This window comes from Mus musculus, chromosome 13 (assembly GCF_000001635.26).
Source record: "Mus musculus strain C57BL/6J chromosome 13, GRCm38.p6 C57BL/6J".
NCBI classification, from domain to species: Eukaryota; Metazoa; Chordata; class Mammalia; order Rodentia; family Muridae; genus Mus; species Mus musculus.
In genome coordinates, this window is record NC_000079.6 from 47,908,685 (window position 1) to 47,936,040 (window position 27,356).

The 27,356-nt window shown below is 40.8% G+C and overlaps 2 long non-coding RNA genes across 2 annotated transcripts in view; one reads left to right on the forward strand and one right to left on the reverse strand.

Moving 5' to 3' along the window:
- Positions 1 to 27,356, reverse strand: part of Gm40938 — a 46,407-nt gene that overhangs the window by 6,617 nt on the left and 12,434 nt on the right. The window contains exon 2 of the long non-coding RNA XR_873361.2: positions 8,561 to 8,713. This is a non-coding gene — a long non-coding RNA (predicted gene, 40938). The remainder of the gene's footprint in view (positions 1 to 8,560; positions 8,714 to 27,356) is intronic.
- Positions 1,751 to 25,617, forward strand: G630093K05Rik (RIKEN cDNA G630093K05 gene). Its single transcript, NR_045156.1, has 3 exons — positions 1,751 to 1,842; positions 22,024 to 22,099; positions 22,284 to 25,617. It is a non-coding gene; the product is annotated as an RIKEN cDNA G630093K05 gene (long non-coding RNA).

Below are 27,356 nucleotides of genomic sequence, written 5' to 3' on the forward strand. Positions count from 1 at the left end.
TGATAATGAATCACAAGGTAATTTATTTTAAAACAATTCTTTACTGTACATAAAATTTTACCATCTATTAAAGATCAAAGCAAATTTGCATACTAATGAGAAACATGTGCTTGTTTGCTTAATATAATCCAACCCAAAGATATACTAATTTGATACTTACATGCTGAAGAGTGATGGTAGGAAAATATTAAAAGTATTTGTTTTCTCTGTAATTAGACAATTATGTTTCTAGAACAGCAGAAAATTTGCATGTATGGTAGAAACACTTCAGTTTGTTACATACCAATGATGTCAAGGCTTAGCCAAGGTGTGTCATGTAGAACCCATTGATGTGTGTGTTGCGGAGCATACTTCATGCAAACTGTACATGTGTGTGCAGAACCAGGCGTGCAGGGAAACAGTTTGTGGCCCTTGTGCATTCAGAAACCGTGTACTATTGATGTACATTATCAATAATTCTCAAGACCCACCCCATGTTCGCATACCTTAACCCATATAGGATCACAACCCTCAGTTTAAGAAGCTTTGATGTATATGATGTATACAATATTTCTAAAACACTTTAACTTTGTGGTTGTTCAGGTCATTATATGCCTTGGTGGCATCCTGAGTAACTTTTAGCAGTGCCCAAGTTTCCTATGAGTTACTTAGAGGTGGCTGTAAATGGCCTCTCCGTGGCTGGTCTATCAGATTGGGGGCACACCAAACCCAGAAAAGTCATGCTTTACCTCTTGTGTCCCCGAAGCAGAATGTAATGCAAAACCTGTCATCAGGGGTTGTCCCCAATGGCAGAGTCCATGGTCTCCCATGCAGGATGAAAAGGATGGTAGGTGACCTATGGCCACCATGGCATAACACTGAGTGAGTTCCAAGGCCAGCATGGCATAATACTGAATCAGTTCCAAGGCAGACGCTTCAGTGACTTCACTTTCACAGACTCTCAGTTAAATTGCTCCCCTCCCTTCTCACTCTGTAGTTGGATATGGTCAGACACAGCCCAATAAATACATGGCTTGCTCAAGGGCACACACTTGAACAGGGCCAGCCTGATATTAAAGTGCTTCCTAAAGTGATTCAGTGTGTTCCAAGCATACGTGCTCCTCTTCCATACGAGAGGCACAAATATTGTCACGTGCTTTTGGGAAAAGCCATTTGACACTTCTCTGAGGTTACTGAAGGTTTTGGAAGTTCGAGCTTGGATGTTCCGCTTGGAATAAATCTAAGTAACTTTCTCTCCCCCCCCCCTCTCTCTGAGTGAGGAAGAATAGAGAGGGTTTAGAGGTCACTGAGCCCCTCAAGACCAGGCAGGTCTTCTGGAGTTACTATTGGAAACAAAGGGAACACTGGAGATGCTGGCAGTGCACACAGACTCTCAGACAGCTGGAGTGTTTCTGCATGATTTAGCCTCATGTAACGAGTCTGGCATTTCCAAGTTTGGGGAGGAGAGATGAGATGAAGTTCACGTTCGCTTGGGGTTATCTCTGTAATCATTGCCCTTTGATGCCAGTAATATTCAACTCAAAAATCTAGATAATCTTCTCATTATACAGAGTGTAGTATCATCCCAGAATTCTGATCGGTAACATTTCCACACAGGGAACACTTCTCTGTGCAGCATGTCCTTTTCCTATGAAGTCACTTCTTGGCTGGCTCTCTCTCCGTTGCCCTTGACTCTCCACCAGCCCCCAATGGCATGTCAATGAGGGCAACTGTGCATAGAGACCTTTCTCAGACACTGAGTTTCTAGTTCATTCAAATTTCTGTTTGGGGTGCTCTGAAAACACAGAAGGGACACGGGACAGATGTGCCATCCAACCGGGAACATCTGGAGAGTTTCACTGAGTGGGTAAAGTGACCTCTTCTCATTTGTGGAGACAGAAAGTCTATTTCAGGGATGGGTAGGGGCTGCAGCAAACTGGTGGTAGGGTCACATTTCTAGGCATGACGTGAATGGTGCAGTTAGCACCAGTGCCATGTTTTAGAGACCTGGTTTGGACAGTAAATTGGCTTGAAATAAAATAAGCGAAATCTGGCTGTGATTCCACTGCCCTGGTGAGATGGTTTCAGAGCCCAGGGGAAAAGGACAAAAGGGGTCTGATTCTCTCCAATCAAGTAACGAAATAGCAGCTGTTCCCATGGGCAAGAAGTACAAATGGCTTTGCTGCTGAAATAGGCTTACAAGGATCCAGGCTAATCTTTGTGAAACTGTGCTTTGAATGACTGCTGTTAACAAGCATTTGCTAAGATAGTTGCTGGGTTTTTGGTTTGTTTTGTTTTGTTGTTGAGATTTCAGAGTGCAGCAAACCTCTCCTGCCTTCTCTTGTCTCTTCATTTCTATTAAGGGACGAGAAGAGCTACTCCAAAAATCTGCAAAGAAAAGCAACTCTTCAGTCATGTTTGTGGCACTGGCTATAGATTCTGCCAAGCTACATAGTCCAACTCTGGGGATAGCACTGGTACAAAGGAATTATAAAGAACAAGTATATTCAGACCTAAGCATACCTCGGGTATTAAAAAGCATTTGTATATGATCTACACATGTCCTCATACATACTTGGAATAACTTCTAAATTACTTATAATACTGAGGAAGATATGAATACCATGTAAGAAAGTATTATGCTGCATTCTTCAGAGTGACAAGAAAAAGTTTACACATAGTCAGTACAGATAGAAATTTTTTGAATACTTTCAATCCACATTGGTTAAGACCATAAGTTCAGAAACCATGACCAGGAAGGGTCAGCTGTACTTAAATCTGCTCTCTCTTAATATCCAGATGATGAGAAAGAACTTCAGGAAGTGTCTCTCCACACAGACTCCCAACTCTCTATTTTATTTGGAGTTTTTGTTTTCTTGAGATGGCATCTTACTAATTAATATGTACCCCTGGCTGGCCTTGAGCTCATCATATAGTCCAAGATAACATGGAACTTGATGCAGTTCTTTTACCTCAGCTTCCCAAGTGTTGGGACTATGGCTCTGTGCCACCATGCCTGAATTTTTAAGATAAGTATCTTTATTGATTATTTGAGAATTCCATACAATGTATTTTTATCATATCCATCCCCAACTCTTCCCTTAACTCCTCCCAGAACCACTCCAAGATTCCCTGCCATATTTCATTTCTTTAAAAAAGTAATAATAATCCATTGGCTCAAATTTGTGCTTTCCCTGGTGTGAGTTCATCAAACGGCTCGAGAGCCACACCATTAAAGAAAATGGACTCCATCTCTCTTATCTTTCCCCAGATGCCACCATTAGTCCATAGATCCTCAGTTAGGAGTTAGGGTTTATGGATCCTTTCCCACTCTAAGCTGTAAGGTTGACTAGCTTGACCTTGCACAGAGAAGTACAGCTGATAGGAGTTCATGAGACCAGTGGCCCTGATGTTTGCAGAAGATACTGTTGCACTTTGGTCCTCCCTCACCTCCAGCTCTTATAGTCTTCCTTCCATTGATGGTCCCCAGGCCTTGGGGAGAGAGTGTGATGCAGACACCCTCTTTGTGATTGAGATCTCTTGTATTCTCTGATCTTTGACCAGTTGTGAATCTGTTGTCAACCACCATCTACTGCGCAATGAAACTTCTCTTTTAGGAACTGAGGACTGTACTAATATGAAAGCAGAGACCTGTGAACTTAGAGAAGAGTTTGATACTAGATCCATTTAACGAACTAATAGTAGGTTTACCTCTGGGGCCACTGAGCTCACCAAGTAGTGTTCTTGGCTAGATTTTCAGTTTCAGGCCTGTGTTTCCTCTGGTAGAACAAGACTTAAACTCAATGAGGAAGGTTTGGTTACCTCTACAAATTTGTGCCACTATTGCACCGATGGACATATTTTGCCTCCTTGGTCATTATTGCAGATTTCAGGAGCCACAGTTTGGTAAGACTGTTGAAGACATTGCCCTAATTTTCCAGTAGCTGACATAGAACTTTCCTTTTACTATTAGAGCTAGCTAGCAGGGAGGAACTTCCTAGTCAGCACTGACTTGATTTCTCCATGTTCAACATGTATGGCATCTGCAATAGAGTATTACCAATAAGTTCTGTATTCAACTAAGAATAATGGCAATAGCTATATTATTTGGGGACACCCCTGACCAACTCTCTGAGGAGAGGTATCTCACAGTTGGCAATGAGTTCTTTTTGGCTAATATATTGTTTCTGGAATAAACATAATCCCCTGTAATTCTTTTGTGGGAATACACACACACACACACACACACACACACACACACACACACACACACACATATATATATATATATGTATATATATATATATATATAATTTTTTAAAGATTAATAACTTATTAGTTCCAATTTGTGCTTTCCATATATTTCTGGGTGTGAGGCCACCCAGTAACTCATGGTTGACCTGCCAAGAATTACACTATTAAAGACAACCAACCCTCCCTCCCCCAAAAGCCATCCTCAGCCCACAGGTCCTCAGTTAAGGGCCAGAGCTCAAGAATCTTCTGCTAGAAGGGAGAATGTATGTATAGTCATACAGACCCCTCTCTCCTTTAGCCTGTATGTCACTCCTTTCCAAGGATCTCTCTCCCTTTTCATACCAATTTTCCCTCTCTAGTTTCATGGTCTCTATAGGTACTCCAAATTCATCAAACAAATTTAAAGATTCGATGCTAAGATCCACACGTGCATAAGAATGTGTAACATTTGTCTCTCTGGGTATAAGATACTTCACTTAATACAACATTTTCCAGATCCATCCATTTACTTTAAAATTATATAATGTTGTTTCTCTTATGGCAAAATAAAATGCCACTGTATATAGGTGCCATGTTTTTATTATCCATTCCTTTGTTGACGGACATTTGGGCTGTCTTCATGTCCTAGTGTTGAGACTGGAACAGCTATGCACATGCATATGAGCTTGTGTCTCTGCAGGAAGAAACAGGCCTGTGAGTGAATGCCCAGGAGGGCATGGTGGAGTCGGGCCATGTGGTAGATCTAGTTCTGGTTTTTAAATGAACCACTCCACTGATGTCCACAGTAGCTACACCAGTTTGCACTCCTATTAACAGCCATGAAGGTTCCTGATTTGCCATATCTTGATCAGAAATGGTTGTCTTTTGTTTTCATAATTGTAACTATTCTCATTGGGGCAAGTTGAAAGTAGTTTTAATTTTTGTTTCATTTCATTTAATTTATTTTTCCTAATGGCAAAGTTTAGTAAACACATTATAGGAAATATTTCTAACCATTTGTATTCCCTCCACTGTGAGCTGAGATTTCGGTTTTGTCTGTTGGCATTTGTTGAAGCATGTGCTTGTATGGTTCTCTCAACTCTAGGTCTCAGAACAAGTGTCTGGTTTTCAGCCCTCACACCACACTCTTCTCACCACTGTGGCTTTGGAGCATTAGTTGAACAGAGGAAAAGTGACAGCTCCAACCATGTTTTCATTGTTCAGGATGATTTTGGCTATTCGGAATCTCTTTTGCTTCTTCACGAATTTTAAGATTGTCTTATCAATTTCTGTGAAGAATTACATCGGCATTTTGGTGGAGACTGCATTGAATCTGTAGTTTGCTTTAGATAGGATGGCCATTTTCACGTTATTAATCATATCCATCAATGAGCACGGGAGGCCTTTCCATCTTCTGATATCTTCTTCAGCATCCTTGGGTTTTCATTGTAGGAATCTTTCACTTCTTTGCTTAGTTCAACTCTGAGACATTCCTCTAAGGCTACGATGAGCAGGCTTGTCCCGCTGATTTCTTTCTCAGTATGTTTGTTGTTTATACTTGGAAGGCTAGCGATTTCTATTAATTGTGTGTCCTTCAGGAGATGTCTGGAGGACTCACTTATGTGCAGAATCAAATAAGGATGCTTTGACTTCTCCTTTCCTATTTGTATCTCCTTGTCTCCTCTCATGTCATTGCCCTCTCCTGGCCTTCAGGACACATGTAGTGCACACTCAAGGTGGCCTCAGGCACATGCAAATAAATAAATCCTTAAAAAATATTTTCCTACAACAAGCAGAAAAATGTACGTACATACACTCACAACAGAAAACAACTTGTCTGTGAAGTTATAATCAAAACATTTCTTGTTCAGCCTGGATCCTCTAGAGAAGTCCTTCATTGCCTTCTAACTAACATTAGGGTAAATGTTTTGAAGAAGTGTTAAAACTCAGCCTCATCTTAACTACTCCAACTACCAACTATGACATTTCCTTTCAGAATTTATTTTATTTTATTTCCTTGTATTGAAAATAGATTCTTTCTCATACAATATATCCTCATTACCGTTTTCCCTCACTCCTCTCAATTAAGTATCCCCTAGCTTCCCTCCCATTGGATCCATTTCCTTTCTGTCTCTCGTTAGAAAAGAACAAGCTTCCAGGTGATATCAAGCAAACAGGACAAAATAAAATCTGATAAAACCAAACCCATCACATACATCAGGGTTGGATAAGGGAACACAACAGAAGGAAAAAAACCCAAGAGCGGGCACAAGAATCAGAGACCTACTCGTTCAAACACCACATATTATCACAGAAGGAAACAGAAAGATGGGACTATATATTCATTCCTTCTTTCTTTCTTTCCTTCTTAAAATCTTTTTACTGTTTCTTCATGGTGTCCGGAACCCAATATGGATCTCAGGCTGGCTACCAACTTATCAAAATGCTCCTGCCTTCACCCCCTGAGTGAGCATGAAATCATCACACCTGGCTTTAAAATTATTTCTTACCTTCAATAAACCAATAGTAGACAACTGGGGTAAAAAGTATGGATGAAAAAAAAAAGCAAGAAATAATTATGTGCAGTGTTTCCATTCCTAAACCAAGAATTAAACATGTGCACATAAATAAGCTACTGAATATGTTATTTTGCTGACTCCACAAGAAAATTAAATACTCCTATATTTCCATTTTAAAATGGCATTAGACAGTTTTGAAGGTGACAAGTTTGAGTAAAGTTTTTCTTCACATAAAATAATCTTTTACACCAACAAAAATACTTCAGTGTGTTAAGAGAGATGGTCTATGGTACAAAGACACGGGCTTCAAAGCAGAACAATTTAGTGGGATTCTTTCCAACCTTTCAAACAGGAAATCCAAATTTTGATTTTGATCCAGACTTGTAAAATTTGAGGCCTATCTTGCCCATATCTCCAGTATCACTGTTTCCTTTTCCTAACTGATTTAGATAGTGGTTCTCACCCTTTCTGATGCTGAGACCCTTTAATACAGTTCCTCATGCTGTCGTGACCCCTAGCCATAAAATTAAATTTGTGGCTACTTCACAACTGTAATTTGGCTATTGTTATGAATCAATAACATATCTGTGCTTTCTGATGGTCTTTTGGGGGTCATGACCCATAAGTTGAGAATCTCTGATCTAGGGGCTCTGTCTTGATACTACCAATCTAAGAGCCAGAACTGACTTCTGTGTTCAGTTCTTGATTTAACCATGGCACCAGTACCACCTGAACTGTATCCAGCTGCATCTTCAGAGCTTGAGTTTGCATCTTATTGGGCCCCCAAGATGATCTAAAAGGACTTTAGCTCTTGAAAAACTGCATCTCCAAAACTAGAATGCATTTAAAATAAAAGGACAAACTGAGAAGCTCATACTATGATCCTAACTGTTGAGAAGCTAAGGCACGAGGATTTCTGTGAGTTCAAGGCCAGTATATGCTATATAGTTCCAGACTAGCATGCACTACAGCATAAGGCCCTTTCTCAAAGTAAAACAAAAGCAAACAAGCAAAAAAGGAGAGTGAAGGAGAGAAGAGAGGAAGAAAAGAAACCGGAAAGAATTGTTACCAAAATCCCTCGTTCTATTTTTTAATAATAATTAAAAAAAAAAGACACTTAGTTCCATTGTCTTCTTTGCTGGCTTTTCTTCTTTTTGAAAAGGCATTCTGTTGTTACTATGCTGAAGAGCTACATGAGACAGAGAGCTTGGCAGCCTTCCCACAATCCTCAGCATGTGGGAATAGCAAGCAATAAAGTGTTAGCCCCTGCCAACTGGTGGCTCCGTGTAAATGTCTCTGTTAACAACGAACACTGCTGCTAGCAGGCATCGGAGCAAAGCGGCAAATCTGTTCCTCTCTCCGGTGTGGCAAACACCACTGAAAAAGTCACCTAATTACTTGATTAAGATGTATCAATCCGGGAAACTGTTGATCTAGAACACCGAGTCTCTGACATTGACTTTGTTCTTGATTAAACAGAATAGTTCCAAGCTGGTTCTTCTATATTGTCTCCAAGTGCTGTCTCCCAGGCACTGGGAAAAGTTTTATATATGGGATGATGACAATCATTGTGCTGTTGAGTCCCCGGATGATGGGAAGCTCTGGAAAGGCTTTTCACAATTCTCAGATATTATATAGAGAGAACATCACTTTTATAAGCATCCTGATTATTTTGAAAAAAAAAAAACAGAGGAATTTTCTGTCTCATCCTCATCCTGATGAAATATGTTCCTGAGGAAGATATCTACCTTGCAGCCCTTCAGCCAGATCTGCCTCCATTTCTCCCTCCCTACAAGATATGCAGTTTACCTAGCTTGGTCATTACTCACCTAAGGCAGGAGTAGATGTGGTTTAGTGACAAGCTTGGTCGTGATGGCAGCTACATTGTCCTTGTGAGATCCGATGGTACCGTTCAGGGATCACTACACTAAGATATCAGCAAATGAGAGAAAGTTCATCCAAGGTCTGCTTTGGAAGCTAAACTGAGAGGGAAAAAGAACATGACGTTTGTATCCCAGAAGAGGTATCATGTATCAGTTTTTTGTTAGGAAGCATTTTCTGGGGCTGCAGAGAAGTCTCTGCAGAAGTGTTTGCTGCTATGCCAGAGTACCTGAGTGTGGCACCCAGCACTCACATCAGGAGGCTCACAGTGCCCTCTGCTGGAATTTCTGAGCAACTGCGTACACATGGTGCACAACCTCGCACAGAGATATGCATAATAATGACAAATAGAACTTTAGAAGCACTTCCTACTGTTACTAAAATACATGAGCTCTAGTTTCCTCTTTCAAAAGCTTCTTTTCTTTAAGTAATAAAGATATCTGCATTTATTATAAGATTTTTATCTACCAGTTCTGTGGTTTCTTTTTCACATCACAGCCAAGATCATAGTCATACATGTGCAATTGTAGACCAGATTATTTAGACTTATCCTGATCTCCCTTTAGTTTTCTAAACACCAGGAGTCGTGTAAGAATAATTTTAACTGTGTTTGTACATTCTCTGGAAAAGCCCATCCCCCACCTTTCTGAGTCCAATGCCAGTCACAGCCTAACCATTCGGGTGATCTTGCTCTTAAGGAAACAAGACTGTTTACTTGTTGTAATGGGAGTTTAATAAACAGCCTCAGTCACAAAAAGGAAACTTACAAGTTTCACTTTTAGCACCACACGTATACAAATTTGTCCCCATATATCACACTGAGAGGATCACAGGTAGAGTAATTCTCACCTTTGCCAAATCAATGGGTCAAATTATCAGAAGCAGGAAACAGCTCTGCTGTTCCACAGTAAAGTGATATTGCAGAATAATTTGCTATTCAAAAAAAAAATCAACACACTCTCCATTTTAGATACTGTATCCTATTATTATAATGATTGCTACAATGATTATTATAATCATTGGACTATCCTTGAGAATGCCCTAAGAAGCCAAGGTACATCTCACACCTCTCTCTGTCCCTGCCAGCCTCCCACTCTGAGTACATGTGTGTTTGTGTAAGTTCCTTAAAGAAGAACAGGACTGAATGTATTTTTACTGTCCTTACTGCTCAACGGGAGCCGAGCCGAGTTGGATCACTCCATATCCTTAACTACTCCAATGGCAGGGACGCTGAGAAATTCTAAGTCTGAATCGACACTAAAGAGGACACACGGAGGCATAAATGCACAAGAGATAAAAGCCCTGTCCCCATTCACACTCAGCTCCGCAGTGAACTCTGGCTAGGGAGCTGGAAGAAGAGATGGCTCGGCACTTTGTGTTTATCTGTGAGAACTATTTGGACAGTTTTACTCTTTTGACCTTGAGCTGCAAGCTTCCAAGACATCCTCCTACTCCATGATTTCCTGATGAGGTCAGCCAGTCAGCGAGTCAGAGCTGGTACCTTTTCAGACCTACGGTTCAGTCAAAATGACTTGGCACAGACTTCACACCGCGTCAGCACAGGTGAGGGTAGAAAGAGCTGTCACTCCAGCCTTTCATTCCGAAAAGTCCACTGTGTCCCCGATATTTTATTCTAATGCTCTGAGTACGTAGGTAGTGATAGGCTAAAATAGTAGTAGATCATTGATATGTGTGTACATTGTGCTTTATGTATTCCACCAACAAAACAAACTAAACATGGTCATAAATGTCACAAAATTACTAATTAAAATTTTCAGACTACTATACTAATTGAATATCTTATAACAGATAACAAAAGATCATAGTTGTAATTCTGAATTTTACTTCACACTTGGAACCTCACAAAACTCTCTACCATGGCAAATGCCTTGCATTTACACCAGTAACACAAGCTTATAGCTCTCTAATAAGTGTTTGATAAAGATCACTTATTTGCTCTGAAATTGGCCTGAGAATGCATACAGTGCTCAGATAATCTGAGCTCGGGCTTTTGGTCTGACTGAGCGAATTGAATACAGAAGATATTGTGGTTTGAAGGTGAAACGCTTCTCATGTGTTCCCTTGGTCTAAGAGTTGGTGATGCTATTTTGGAAGGTTGTGGACTCTTTAAGAGGTAGAACCATGCTAGAGGAAATAAGTCAATGGAGTGTGACCTATTGAAATTGTAACCCAGCCCTGTTTCCTGTCTGTTTTCTGTTTCCTGAATGTAGATGTCATGTGAGCGATCCTTCCTAGTCCTACTTCCTGTGAGCTTTCTGCCTCCTGACTGCTGCTACCGTACCTTCCTCGCCATGATAAACAGTATCCCATCTAAACCATGAGCCCACCATACCCCCTTCCTCTTTAAAGTTCCTTTATTTGTCGTCCTAATAAGAAGAGTCATTAATACAAGTTGGCATTTTAATTTAGGGTCCAGAACCCAAGAAGCATATGGCTAGCCTGCGGCTCATTGTCAAACTGTGGTCTCCCGCAGCTGGAAAGGAAAGACATCTCCCAGTGCCATCAGAGGAGGCTTGTCAGAATTCCAGAGTTTTAGTCTCTACCAAAGAAGATAGCATCCCCTGAACTGTTAGCTGGATAACTGGATAACTGTAAACAGACCATATGATTTACTCTACCACTCTTGAGTGCATGAGTGTGTGTGTGTTTGTGTGTGTGTGTGTATGTGTGTGTGTGTATCTAAGTCAGCAATCCACAGAGATACTCTCAGTTTTTTACCAATGTTCTATTTACCACAGCCAAGGTATAGAAACCGCCTAGAGCTCCACCAACAGATGAATGGACAAAGAGAATGTAGTATTCTATACACAATAGAATTTCATTCAGCTGTTTAAAAAAAAAAAAGAATGAAGCTGTGACACAGAAAATGATGGAATTAGGGATTATTATTAAGTGAAGTAAGCCATGTTTTCTCTCATAAAGTGTGTGCATGCATATGGTTGGTATCTCTTACCCCGATTCCCACATTCAAGAGGAATGGAATGGCAGTCATGGTGAGACTGGCCTCAAGAAAAAAAAAATGAGTTTGGTGTTGCAGATAAACAAGAAAGACATTTCCTCACCTAAGATGCCTGGAACACCCTGCCAACTGGTTCTGAGTGCAGAGGCCCATATTTCAGTCTTCTGCATAGAGAATAGGGGATGTTGGGCTTGAAGTCCACCGGGCTCTGTGGACTCCATGACTTCAACAGAGGAAACTGCTGACCTCATTTGTGAACTTGACCTTGAGAGGGACCTGAAGCTGTTCTCTCTACTAGACAAGCTGACTTCCCACTTAGATCTTACCTTAAGCATTTTCAGCTAGATTAGCTTCCCACTAACGAAGACTAGTTGGGTGTTTATTATTTTTACTATATAGCATTATTGTTAAAGAAGGGAGAAACTCACTTTCGTTTACTCAGGAAGCAGTCAGTGGGCTTTTACTTGGTCAGGTCCTGTTATGCATGTCAGGGATTCTACAGCAGCCACAACAACCATGTCATAGCTATGTGGGGGGGTTGGTCAAAGAAGAAAGAACATCTCAGTATAAATCAAGACAACATCCAGTAATTATACTATGCAGTATGGTCAAAGAGGACTTTGCAATAGAGTGACTTTAATACAAGTTAAATGATGAGATTATCAAGCATTGGAAATGAATTTTTTAAATCCCAAATGCATTCATGAGAGTTAATTATAACACGGCTTCTTTGTCTTGCCACTAAATGCTCAATCCAATTTGTCTTTAATAAATATATAACAGGGAGATGGCGACTCCTTGAACTATCCCATGGAATACAGCTGTCTGTCAAAATGATTTAGAAAATCTGAAGTTGTTTCTTTTGTTCTCCCACGATCACTGGTTATTAATTGTATATTCATGGGGTTTGAAGAAAGCAGTGCTATTAATTGGGCTTTGTGGGGGACTTTATAAGATTGTGCAACAGTGAGGGGGGCTGATGAAAGGAGAGATTAATCCCCATGTAGTGCCAAAGGGTGACGAATGTGAAGACTTCCTGATGAGGCTGGAGCTCACAAAGTGTTGATTCTAATTTTAGCAAAACAAAGCAGATATAAATCTCGTGTACTTTTTACTCAAGGATGTTTCCAAATTTGTTTTACTGGAATTAGCAACTTTCTTCCAGCGAGGAGACCCTTTCTTATCCAGAATTAGATCACAGTCATCTTTCCATAAACAAATTGCCCTTCATATATGTAGACACGGGAGCCAAAATTATTATGACACAGTACTTTTAGTGTAAAAATGAGAAGCAACTGAATATCAAAGACATAGGAATTTTATTCATTAGTGCCATTTCCCCATGTTGGTAACACTAGAATCATGAGTATTTTAAGTCATATTAATTTGACTTAAATACATCCACAATATGGCATTTGTTTCATTATAAACACAAATGTTCATCTACACCTTCTTAATGGTGTTAATGTATTCTTCAACATGCTATAGCCCTATAACTCATGTTGCCTCTCTTTCTAACATGGCAAGCATCCGGATGTATCTCCTCCACTGAAAGAAGTGTTTGGGTTTGAAACGAAGACACTCTTTTATGTAAATATGTCTGTCACCTTTCAATATATATCTCTGCAGCAGGATTCTACAAACAAAATGAAGAAAAAACAAAGCATGGCTTCCCCCTGTAAACACCTCTTCCCCCAAGAGAGCACATAAAAGACTCTCTCAAGTTTATCACCATCACAGCCCTACAGGTTGATTGGACAGAGCTTCTGGTTCTTTCTCCAGAGGAGGGGAACTCTGGGTTCTCAGGTAGCAGCAGTCCACAGTGGCTGAACCACATGAACAAAATGGTGCCTGCCTACGGTTGGAAGACCAGATTGTCCCAAGCAGGTAGGCATCTATAGTGTATGTGGGTTTTTCAAATCATAGCAATTGTACTTAAAATGCAATCTTCTGAGAAATAGATGCTGAAGTAGATTAGTTCTGCCTGGTGCCTGACAAATCACCCCAAACAAGAGCTGTGTCATATCCCAGCTTCACATAAACTCATCTCTGTTAAAATATGATTCACATATCATATAGTGCACTCATCCAAAGTGTGTGATTCGATGTTGTTGGCTCTTTTTGTCACAGACTTGCTTTCAGTTTAGACAGCAGGGGTAGCTGCCCATCTGTCATCCTCTGTAAGAGCCTTGTACCTTTAAGCTGTCACTCACCCTGAGCCCTAAGCTCCTATTTCATTTTCATCTCTAGGTTTTTCTTGGCATGCCAAATGGATGGAATCAATAAACGCATGTTCTTTTGTGACTTAGAATAATATTTTTCAAGGCCCATCTCTGCTATGTCATGCATTATTTTTGTTATTGAAGAATAACATTGCTTTCACGTATGCATCACAGTTTACCATCTATTCACCAACTAATGATCCTTCAGGTAGCTTCTCACTTGAAGATGTTGTGAATAAGACATTTGCATGTCCCCACAAGAAACATAAGATGTGCAATCCATTTAGATTTACCTCAGGTTGCAGCTGCTGGGTCCAATGGTGGGTCTATGCTAAATAGTTTGAGGATCTGCTCATCTGTTTTCCAAAAGAAGCTATGCTTCACCATGAGCAGTGCAAGTAGAGTCTCATTCCTATTCGGTTTTCAGCCCACAATATTTTCTGTGTCTTTTCTATTATAGTATATCTTTATGTATATTAATCATAGTACATCTTTATGATTTGGGTCATTGTTTTAATAATAACTGGCATTAGGTATTTTTGATGTGTCTATTGGTTGTTTATGTGCCTTGTTGAGTGGAATATGTGGCTTATTTTTTTTCTTCCTCTCAATGAATTGTTTATATATTTGTTATTGAATGCCAGTATCTTCCTATGTTTTATAAACACATGCCTTGCTATGATCAATATAGATATGATTTGTAGATAGTCTCACTTATGTGGCTGATTTACTTCTCACTTGCTCAGTCCTGTCTTTAGAGTTAAGAAATTTCCAATTTTCATAAATTACACAAATCTCTTTTGGTTTTATTAGCTAATAAACAGATGCCATGCCACCTTCATAAATATTCACCCTTACGTTTACCAGGCTTTTATATCTCTAACATATCTCAATCTAAAAGTCCGTTGTGAGTTAAGTTGTGTGTGCGTGGTATAAGGAAGGGGATCCAACTTCATTCTTTGGCTGTCAATTTTCTTCATTCTGTGGCTATCAATTGTCCTTGCACCATTGGTTGGAAAGAGTTTTTTAAGAGAATCATCCGATTAAGTCTTACCTAACCTGACCAATCTTCCTTTGGTTCATGTAAAGACAACTTCCTTTGAATCCTTTTTACACCTGGAAATTCTTTTGGTATAGGACGAAATAGGATCACTGGAGTGCTGTCCATCAAATCCCCCAGTCCTCCTTGAAGGCAAGAGTGAGATACAGAGCATGGCATGCTCCCCGAGGGGCTCTGGAGAATCCTTAGAAACCCGCCAGCCAGGTGGAGGGATGTATCAGTGTCTTCAGGCCTGAGCCCGAAACTGGCACAGCCTCTTCTTTCTGGTAAAGCATTCACAGAGATAACCAAAGTCCAATGGAAGAGTCAAGGATTCCACTTTTAGTAAAAGGTATGCCTAGGAGTCTATACCACTCTAACTCTTCACACCCTAAGCCACCAAAAAAGCAGCTTTAGGTAAATTATATCCTGGTGATCTTAAATGTCTAAAATATCTCTGAAAACTACAAAGATAACTTCTAATAAAGAACAATGGGGAATAGAACTTGACAATTTTGCTAGACTACAGATTAAGGAGGAACTGAAATATCATTTCCTATGGGAAATGGGCTGATGCTGAGTTATATGCTCATTTTATTAGATGCATTGGTGATATGTGTGTGTGTGTGTGTGTGTGTGTGTGTGTGTGTGTGTGTGTGTGTAATAGATGGTCCATGACCATCCTTAGACAGATAACACAGAAGTAATTTCCCCAGTATCAAGAACATCTCTTGGAATGGCTACTAGAACTGAGGAAGGTCTCATTTTGACTGGTGAAAAAACATTTATAAATCCACTTTCATTCTCATGGATCAAGGACCCAGGCTAATGCTACCAACAACTCCACCCCTCACAACATCACAACATCGGTCTTCCTTCCCTCAGCTAACTGGACTCTCACAAAGTGGACTAAAATTGCCAAATGCCTTCATGTACAGAAGGGGTGAACCAGCTCCCTTGAGCCTCTTGAGAGGGGTTAGAATCCCAGGGATGAGGGCAAAGCTCCTCTTTTTCTTTCTTTCTTATTTTTTTTTTTTTAGATATTTTCTTTATTTACATTTCAAATGCTATCCCAAAAGTTCCCTATTCCCTCCCCCAGCCCTGCTCCCCTACCCACTCACTCCCACTTCTTGACCCTGGCATTCCCCTGTACTGGGGCATAGAAAGTTTGCAAGACCAAGGGGCCTCTCTTGCCAATGATGCTTTCTTCTGCTACATATGCAGCTAGAGACACGAGCTCTGGAGGTACTAGTTAGTTCATACTGTTGTTCCACCTATAAGGTTGCAGACCCCTTCAGCTCCTTGGGTACTTTCTCTAGATCCTCTAATGGGGGCCCTGTATTCCATTCCATAGATGACTGTGAGCATCCACTTCTGTATTTGCCAGGCACTGGCATAGCCTCACTCGAGACAGCTATATCAGGGTCCTATCAGCAAAATCTTGCTGGCATATGCAATAGTGCCTGGGTTTGGTGGCTGATGATGGGATGGATCCCTGGGTGGGGCAGTCTCTGGTTGGTCCATCCTTTCGTCTCAACTCCAAACTTTGTCTCTGTAACTCCTTCCATGGGTGTTTTGTTCCCTATTCTAATGAGGAATGAAGTATCCACACTTTCGTCTTCATTTTTCTTGATTTTCATGTGTTTTGCAAATTGTATCTTGGATATTCTAAGTTTCTGGGCTAATATCCACTTATCAGTGAGTGCATATCAAGTGACTTCTTTTGTGACTGGGTTACCTCACTCAGGATGATGCCCTCCAGATACATCCATTTGCCCAAGAATTTAATAAATCCATTGTTTTTAATAGCTGAGTAGTACTCCATTGTGTAAATGTAACACATTTTCTGTATCTATTCCTCTGTTGAGGGACATCTGGGTTCTTTTCATCTTCGGGCTATTATAAATAAGACTGCTATGAACATATTGAAGCATGTGTCCTTCTTACCGGTTGGGACATCTTCTGGATATATGCCCAGGAGAGGTATTCATGGGTCTTCTAGCAGTACTATGTCCAATTTTCTGAGGAACTGCCAGACTGATTTCCAGAGTGGTTGTACAAGCCTGAAATCCCACCATCAATGGAGGAGTGTTACTCTTTCTCCACATCCTCCCAAGCATCTACTGTCACCTGAATTTTTGATCTTAGCCATTCTGACTGGAGTGAGGTGGAATCTCAAGGTTGTTTTGATTTGCATTTCCCTGATGATTAAGGATGCTGAACATTTTTTTTAGATGGTTCTCAGCCCTTCAGTATTCCTCAATGGAGAATTTTTTGTTTAGCTCTGTACCCCATTTTTAATGGGGTTATTTGAATTTCTGGAGTCCACCTTCTTGAGTTCTTTGTATATATTGGATATTAGTCCCCTATCTGATTTAGGATGGGTAAAGATCCTTTCCCAATCTGTTGGTGGCCTTTTTGTCTTATTGACGGTGTCTTTTGCCTTACAGAAGCTTTGCAGTTTCATGAGGTCCCATTTGTCAATTCTTGATCTTACGGCACAAGCCATTGCTGTTCGGTTTTGAAATTTTTCCCCAGTGCCCATATCTTCGAGGCTTTTCCCCACTTTCTACTCTATAAATTTCAGTGTCTCTCATCTTATGTGGAGTTCTTTGATCTACTTAGACTTGAGCTTTATACAAGGAGATAAGAATGGATCAATTCACATTCTTCTACATGATAACCGCCAGTTGTGCTAGCACCATTTGTTGAAAATGCTGTCTTTTTTCCGCTGGATGGCTTTAGCTCCTTTGTCAAAGATCAAGTGAACATACATGTGTGGATTCATTCCTGGGTCTTCAATTCTATTCCATTGATCTACCTGTTTTTTGCTGTACCAGTGCCATGCAGTTTTTTTTTTTTTTTGTTTTTTGTTTTTTTGGTTTTATTCTCAATAGAGAAGTATTTTACTTTTCTCACTTTTTTTTTCCTTTTTTTTTTCCATTTTTTTTTAGGTATTTAACTCATTTACATTTCCAATGCTATACCAAAAATCCCCCATATCCACCCACCCCCACTCCCCTGCCCACCCACTCCCCCTTTTTGGCCCTGGTGTTCCCCTGTACTGGGGCATATAAAGTTTGCAAGTCCAATGGGCCTCTCTTTCCAGTGATGGCCGACTAGGCCATCTTTTGATATATATGCAGCTAGAGTCAAGAGCTCCGGGGTACTGGTTAGTTCATAATGTTGTTCCACCTATAGGGTTGCAGATCCCTTTAGCTCCTTGGCTACTTTCTCTAGCTCCTCCATTGGGAGCCCTATGATCCATCCATTAGCTGACTGTGAGCATCCACTTCTGTGTTTGCTAGGCCCCGGCATAGTCTCACAAGAGACAGCTACATCTGGGTCCTTTCAATAAAATCTTGCTAGTGTATGCAATGGTGTCAGCGTTTGGATGCTGATTATGGGGTGGATCCCTGGATATGGCAGTCTCTACATGGTCCATCCTTTCATCTCAGCTCCAAACTTTGTCTCTGTAACTCCTTCCATGGGTGTTTTGCTCCCAAATCTAAGGAGGGGCATAGTGTCCACACTTCAGTCTTCATTCTTCTTGAGTTTCATGTGTTTAGCAAATTATATCTTATATCTTGGGTATCCTAGGTTTGGGGCTAATATCCACTTATCAGTGAGTACATATTGTGTGAGTTTCTTTGTGAATGTGTTACCTCACTCAGGATGATGCCCTCCAGGTCCATCCATTTGGCTAGAATCACAATCTCTCTGTAGTACAGCTTAAGGTCAGGGATGGTGATTCCACCAGAGGTTCTTTTATTGTTGTGAATAGTATTTGCTATCCTAGGTTTTTTATTATTCCAGGTGAATTTGCAAATTGCCCTTTCTAACTCAGTGAAGAATAGAGTTGGAATTTTGATGGGGATTGCATTGAATCTGTAGATTGCTTTCGGCAGGATAGCCATTTTTACTATATTAACCTGCCAATCCATGAGCATGGGAGATCTTTCCATCTTCTGAGATCTTCTTCAATTTCTTTCATCAGAGACTTGAAGTTCTTATCATACAGATCTCTCACTTCCTTAGTTAGAGTCACACCAAGGTATTTTATATTATTTGTGACTATTGTGAAGGGTGTTCTTTCCCTAATTTCTTTCTCAGCCTGTTTATCCCTCGTGTAGAGAAAGGCCATTGATTTGTTTGAGTTAATTTTATATCCAGCTACTGCACTGAAGCTGTTTATCAGGTTTAGGAGTTCTCTGGTAGAATTTTTAGGGTCACTTATATATACTATCATCTGCAAATAGTGATATTTTGACTTTTTCCTTTCCAATTTGTATCCCCTTGATCTCATTTTGTTGTCGAATTGCTCTGGCTAGGACTTCAAGTATTATATTAAATACGTAGGGAGAAAGTGGGCAGCCTTGTCAGTCCCTGATTTTAGTGGGATTGCTTTGAGTTTCTCTCCATTTAGTTTGATGTTGACTACTGGTTTGCTGTAGATTGCTTTTATTATGTTTAGGTATGGGCCTTGAATTCCTGATCTTTCCAAGACTTTTATCATGAATGGGTGTTGGATTTTGTCAAATGCTTTCTCAGCATCTAACAAGATGATCATGTGGTTTTGTCTTTGAGTTTGTTTATATACTGGATTACGTTGATGGATTTCCGTATATTAAACCATCCCTGCATCCCTGGAATAAAACCTACTTGGTCAGGATGGATGATTGCTTTAATGTGTTCTTGGATTCGGTTAGTGAGAATTTTATTGAGGATTTTTGCATCTATATTCATAAGGGATACTATTGATGACTGTTCCTATTTCTTTAGGGGAAATGGGACTGTTTAAGATCGTTAATCTGATCCTGATTTAACTTTGGTACCTGGTATCTGTCTAGGAAGTTGTCCATTTCATCCAGGTTTTTCATTTTTGTTGAGTATAGCCTTTTGTAGTAGGAACTGATGGTGTTTTAGATTTCCTCAGGTTCTGTTGTTATATCTCCTTTTTTGTTTTTGATTTTGTTAATTAGAATACTGTCCCTGTGCCCTCTAGTTAGTCTGGCTAAGGGTTTATCTATCTTGTTTATTTTCTCAAAGAATCAGCTCCTGGTTTGGTTGATTATTTGAATAGTTCTTTTTGTTTCCATTTGGTTGATTTCAGCCCTGAGTTTGATTATTTTCTGCCGTCTACTCCTCTTGGGTGAATTTGCTTCCTTTAGTTCTAGAGCTTTTAGGTGTGCTGTCAGGCTGCTAGTGTATGCTCTCTCTAGTTTCTTTGTGGAGGCACTCAGGGCTATGAGTTTTCCTCTTAGGACTGCCTTCATTGTGCCCCATAAGTTTGGGTATGTTGTGGCTTCATTTTCATTAAACTCTAAAAAGTCTTTAATTTCTTTCTTTATTTCTTGCTTGACCAACCTATCATTGAGTAGAGTATTGTTCAGTTTCCACATGAATTCTGGCTTTCTATTATTTATGCTATTATTGAAGACCAGCATTAGTCAGTGGTGATCAGATAGGATGCATGGGATAATTTCAATATTTTTGTATCTGTTGAGGCCTGCTTTGTGACCGATTATATGTTCAGTTTTGGAGGAGGTACCATGTGGTGCTGAGAAGAAGGTAAATCCTTTTGTTTTAGGATAAAATGTTTTGTAGATATCTATTAAATCCATTTGTTTCATAACTTCTGTTAGTGTCCATGTGTCTCTGTTTAGTTTCTGTTTCCAGGATCTGTCCATTGGTGAGAGTGAGGTGTTAAAGTCTCTCACTATTAGTGTGTGAGGTGCAATGTGTGCTTTGAGCTTTGCTAGAGTTTCTTTAATGAATGTGGCTGCTCTTGCATTTGGAGCATAGATATTCAGAATTGAGAGTTCATCTTGGTAGATTTTACCTTTGATGAGTATGAAGTGCCCCTTTTGTCTTTTTTGATAACTTTGGGTGGGAAGTCAATTTTATTCGATATTAGAATGGCTATCCAGCTTGTTTCTTCAGACCATTTGCTTGGAAAATTGTTTTCCAGCCTTTCACTCTGAGGTAGTGTCTGTCTTTTTCCCTGAGATGGGTTTCCTGTAAGCAGCAAAATGTTGGGTCCTGTTTGTGTAGCCAGTCTGTTAGTCTATGTCTTTTTATTGGGGAATTGAGTCCATTGATTTTAAGAGAAATTAAAGAAAAGTCATTGTTGCTTCCTGTTATTTTTGTTGTTGAAGTTGGGATTCTTTTCTTGAGGCTGTCTTCTTTTAGTTTTGTTGAAGGATTACTTTCTTGCTTTTTCTAGGGTGTAGTTTCCGTCCTTGTGTTGGTGTTTTCCTGTTATTATCCTTTGAAGGGCTGGATTCATGGAAAGATATTGTGTGAATTTGGTTTTGTCATGGAATACTTTGGTTTCTCCATCTATGGTAATTGAGAGTTTTGCTGGGTATAGCAGTCTGGGCTGGCATTTATGTTCTCTTAGGATCTGTATAACATCTGTCCAGGATCTTCTGGCTTTCATAGTCTCTGGTGAGAAGACTGGTGTAATTCTAATAGGCCTGCCTTTATATGTTACTTGACCTTTTCCCCTTACTGTTTTTAATATTCTATCTTTATTTAGTGTATTTGTTCTGATTATTATATGTCGGGAGGAATTTTGTTTCTGGTCCAGTCTATTTGGAGTTCTGTAGGCTTCTTGTATGTTAATGGGCATCTCTTCCTTTAGGTTTGGGAAGTTTTCTTCTATAATTTTGTTGAAGATATTTGCTGGCCCTTTAAGTTGAAAATCTTCATTCTCATCTACCCCTATTATCTGTAGGTTTGGTCTTCTCATTGTGTCCTGGATTTCCTGGATGCTTTGAATTAGGATCCTTTTGCATTTTGCATTGTCTTTGATTGTTGTGCCAATGTTCTCTATGGAATCTTGTGCACCTGAGATTCTCTCTTCCATCTCTTGTATTCTGTTGCTGATGCTCGTATCTATGGTTCCAGATTTCTTTCCTAGGGTTTCTATCTCCAGAGTTGTCTCACTTTGGGTTTTCTTTATTGTGTCTACTTCCCTTTTTAGGTCTTGGATGGTTTTGTTCAATTCCATCACCTGTTTGGTTGTGTTTTCCTATAATTCTTTAAGGACTTCTACCTGTTTAGCAGTGTTCTCCTGTATTTCTTTAAGTGAGTTATTAATGCCCTTCATAAGGTCGTCTACCAGTATCATGAGATATGATTTTGAATCCGAATCTTGCTTTTCAGGTCTGTTGGGGTATCCAGGACTGGCTGAGGTGGATTGCTGGGTTCTGATGCTAGTGAGCCGTCTTGGTTTCTGTTGGTAAGATTCTTACATTTTCCTTTTGCCATCTGGTAATCTCTGGTGTTAGTTGTTATAGTTGTCTCTGGTTGGAGCTTGTTCCTCCTGTGATTCTGTTAGCCTCTGTCAGCTGTCCTGGGAGTCTAGCTCTCTTCTGAGTCTCAGTGATTAGAATACTCTCTTCAGGCAAGCTCTCCTCTTGCAGGGAAGGTGCACAGAGGTCTGGCGTTCAGACCTGCCTTCTGACTGAAGATGAAGGACCGAAACAGGGCCTGTGCCAGAAGATGGGTTGCTTCTGCACACTGTGCACTCACCTGCACAGACTGTTCTCTGAGGGACCCAAGACACAAGATGGTTCCCTCACCTGCTCTGGAAGTCAGATCCCTCCCAGGTGGTCACCTCTCCTCTGGCAGGGAAGGTGCCTGGATATCTGGAGCCCGAAATGGGGGTGGGGGCTGGGGGGTTGGTAGGGTCTGTCCCAGAAGCTGTATAGCTTCTGCCCATCCCAGAAGCTGTGTCACTTCTACAGTCCGCTTACTCACCCTCTGTAGTCCACGAGCTGATCTGCGCAGACTGGTCCAGAGGGGACCCGGGAGAAAGATGGCTCCCTCACCTGCTCTGGGGGTCAGAACCCTCCCAGGTGGCCTCCTCTCCTCTGGCGGGAAAGGTACCCAGATGTCTACAGCCCAAAACAGGGCCTGTCCCAGAAGCTGTGTCACTTCTGCAGTCCACACTCTTCACCTGCACAGACTGTTCTCAAAGGGGACCGGGGAGACAAGATGGCTCCCTCACCTGCTCTGGGGGTCAGAACCCTCCCAGGTGGCCACCTCTCCTATGGCAGGAAAGGTGCCCAGATGTCTGGAGCTCGCAACGGGGGTCTGTCCAGGAAGCTGTGTCGCTTCTGCAGTCCCCTCCGCAGTCCGTGACTGAGACCACAGACTGGTCTCAGAGAGACCTGGTAGACAAGATCGAGGACAAATTTCCCTAAGGATCTCCTCTTCTGTTACATACTGGCATGTTGCTGAACTTAGACACCAACGCATAAGTTTTGTGTTAACATTTAGCCCATAACACAGACTCTATCTGGTGGAGAGTTCTTAGGGAAGCCCAATGGGGGTTCTAAAACTTGAACACCAGAGTGGGCTGAAGTCTCCATCACCTATAGTCACACAGGTATTAAAAAATAATAATAATAAAAATAAATAAACCACTTCCTGGCCACATCTCTAAAAATTTCTCTCTAAATATCTAACTACCTCAGGTCCTAGTATCCCATAGGCACTGTCTAGTTTTAACAGAAAGTTAGGATGCACACTAACAAGAGAGGAGAGAAAATAACAGTGGCTGTCTGGAGAGAAAGAAGGAAAGAAACATGAAGCAGACTTTAGAATTGGCAGGTACAGGTACTGATGTAGCCCACTTCCTTTCCCCAGGCTTGCTTTGGGAAATAAATGCTTTGAAGTTTGGGGAAACTTACATTGGTACAAATAAAATATTTGGAGGATGAATACCAAAGTCACAAAATTCATATATGCGTCCCACTGAGACACATGTCTGAGACATAGCCTTCGGGTCATCATCTCATACAGTCCTTTTCAGATGCTGAGACACAGTCTTCGGGTCACCATTTCATACAGTCCTTTTCAGATGCTGAGACACAGCCTTCGGGTCACCATCTCATACAGTCCTTTTCAGATGCTTGAGCTCTGACTGCAGCCTTGTGATGTCAACACCACTCATGACAGAATCATATCCACACAGAGAAGTTTAGGTGATCTGGGAGTTTTGAATGAGCGCTGTGCAATTTGCTAGGTTAAGAGCTAGTGAAAAAACTGGGCAAAGGGCCAAGAGAGATGGAGAATTGTAAGCAGAGATGAAGAGTCTAAGGGGGAAAACATTTGAAAGCCATAGGAACTTGAATTTGTTCTTAGACAAGAACAAGAAGGCAAAAGGAAATAAAGGGTGCAATGCCCTCAGTTTCTCCATGGTTCGGATCCAACTCTCCTAGGACACTTCCACCATGTCCTCAGACAGAGCCTGTGACATCAGACCCAGTGAATGTCCCCGTGGCAATTTGCATATTTAATCATGCACTCTCATTGCCATTGCGGAGATGACTGTGGTTGGGCAGCTGAGCCCCCCATCTGCAGTAAGCAGTTGAACTGTGAATGAAACATTAATCCATTCTGCCTTTCCATTGGATACTTGGTTACTATGTCCTCCAATAACAAACCTTTTTATATACAGGAGGATAATGCTTTCCACTCGACTTGACATAGCCCTGGACTGATATTAATTATCAAAGGTTAACCACAGGAAACTAGTATTTGAAGATAGGCCAACTGGCTCCAATAAAATTGGTTTCCCATTCAGTTGGTTTGAAAATAGAATTGTTTTATGTTAATGTTTATCCCCAGTCCATGGAATCAAGGCACCTTGGCTTTGATTTTCTTTCTCTGTTTGATTATAAGTCCACTGTATTGTTTATCCAATATTCATTTTCCCTTCATTCCAAGCTCCCTTTAAGTAGGCCAGAGCTTTGTAATGAACTCCAGCCAATAGCCTGGATGCATTTAAACAGGAGCTAGAACAGGAGCTATGCAGTCTGTTCTCTTCTATGTGGTAGGCCCACATCAGCAGCATCCTTACACTTCCACGAAGAGGAGTGTATCTTGCCTCCTTTCTCCATATATGCAACCACATGGATATACTGTGCAAGCAAGTCACAAACTGTTAGGGTCTAAGAATTGCTGAAACAAAACCCCAGACTCAAATAGGATGCAAAGGCAAAGGACAATTATTCTGCAGAAAAGACCAGCATACCAGTCAGGGTCAACCATTCATCAAAATGGCCAGGACTCGAGGAGCTCCCAGGCCCTTTAATGCAGGGCTTGGGGAATTAGGTAACCTCTAATATGATTGGTAGGGGCAGAGCAGTGACATTGGTACAATTCTGACTGGCTACTATGTTAGTTTCATTATATTTGGTGAGACCTTGAAGAATTTTGGAAACCAGCACAGTTTTGGCCTTGTTATCTCCTCCAGCTAGGTGTCGCAGGAGCTGACTCAACTCCAGACTTATCCTCCCTAAGTCAGAGCCATCATTTAAAGAAGCCCATTGTCGGTGGCTCCTTCTGAGGAGCCCAGGATGTTTCCCAGAGAGTTCAAATTCCAAGGTTTTTGAACCTTTCGAAGATGGGCTTCATTTGCTATTCTGCCCTGAATTGTCAGGCAGTCCTGAGGCAGCCATGGTGTCTGTTTTTCTTACATTTTCTGCAATAAGAAGGAAACTATAATGTGGCCTATTTCACTCATTTTCACAGACTTGGCCCAAGTTCATGAGAAGTTAGCTACTTTGTAAGTCAAATCTTTATATACCGACTGGGCAGTGTACCCTACAGCCATGTATATGAACTTTATGGTTCCTCTAGATAACTGTTTCTGGGAAATTACACCTTTTCAATGGAAGAAAAGAGATAGCCTATAATTGTCTCAATATTGTACAAGCACCTATTAATCAGAATAATAAATTCTAGCTTAAACTAATTTTCCTCAAGGTGCTTTTTGTAGATAAAAGCTTCCTGGTGGGAGTTGCTTTATCTTTCCCCTGCTCCTACTTTCCCTCTCCATTTTCAATGCTGGCAATGCAAACCAGAACCCTGCACATGCTAAGCGAACACTCTGCTCCTTAGCTACATCCCTCCTCCTACCCTCCCTTCCCCAAAGATCTCCCATACTTACCTGTCTCATGACCCACACACCTACCTACACACACATTTAACTTAGTCATAAAACTTTAAAGACATTATAATTATCAAAATACTAGACATTGATATTTGAGCATCTAGATATATTTTTATCTTTTACATCAATTAATTGACTAATTAATTAATTGAGTAGATGGGTTTGTACGTGCCACAGTAACTGTGTGGAAATCACAGGACAACTTTCAGGAAGTGGTTCTATCCTTCCACCTCATGGGTCTCCAAAACTGAACTCAGTCCCTCTGGCTGGAAGCAAGTGCCTTTACTCAATGTGCTAGCTGGTTTTGTGTATCACCTTGACACAATCTAGGGGCATCAGAGAAGAAGGAGCCTCAGTTGAAGAAATGCCTCCATGAGATCCAGCTGTAAGACATTTTCTCAATTAGTAATCAAAGGGAAGAATGGTAATGGTGCCATCCTCTGGGCTGGTAGTCCTGGGTTCTATAAGAAAGCCAACTGAGCAAACCATCAGAAGCAAGCCAGTAAGGAGCAACCTTCCATGACCTGCCTCCAGGTTCTTGCCCTATTGAGTTCTGTCCTGATTCCCTCCAACAATGGACTATGATCTACAAGTGTAAGCCAAATAAACCTCTTCCTCCTCAATTTGGATTTTGGTCATGGTATTTTATCCCAGCAGTAAAACACTAAGATAACCACTAAGCTATCTTCCTACCCACAGCACATATTATCATCCAACTGAGAATATATTGAACTATCAAAGCAAAAGAAAACAGTGGAAACAGAACATAGAGCATAAAAAATAGACTCACACTTCCTGCCCATGAAGTACTTAAACTCCACTTCTTTGAAAACCACATAAAACTTTCACAAATAAGTGAAAGCTGAAAGTATCCTGTGAAGTAACATTTTAGATGTCCTGCAAACTGGTTCTTGCGATCAATTAACCATTAAAAGTAAAAATAATAGTAAGCCATGGTTGTGTGACAAAATGTTTCCTGAGAAGATACAAGACACATCTACTCACCCAAGATAGGGAACCCACAAAGTACAGATACCACCAAAGAACAACTTGGTGACCTAATGAGGCTTATTGGGGTTACTTGCAGGAGTCTGGGTGAGGGGTTACTTACAGGAGGAAAAATAACTCAAAGGCAGCTCCATCACCAAAGCCCACCCCAGCATGGATGACAGCTCACAAAGCTGGGAGCCTGGAGCACACTGCACAGCCTGCAGGCAGCTCAGCAGGTTGCAGAATGCCCTTTTCCAATAACTCAGTGGGTTTAAACCTCTTCCTGGCAGCTTGTCTGGTCTGTCTTCTTTGCAGTTCCTCTTTCTTGCCTGAGAGGGTCAACTTTTATTGTTTACTCTGGCAGGGAGGGGCCTAGTGAATCCGGGTCAGTTGCAGAGACTTCCTGTTGTTTGTCTTCTCGACTAGGGAATTTCCCTGTAGGGTGGAATGTTTCAATCTCTGAGGAAACTGTTATATAATACCACCCTATATATTGTTACTGTGATTCACTAATTGTTAAAACCAATTGATAGTTAATAAAGAA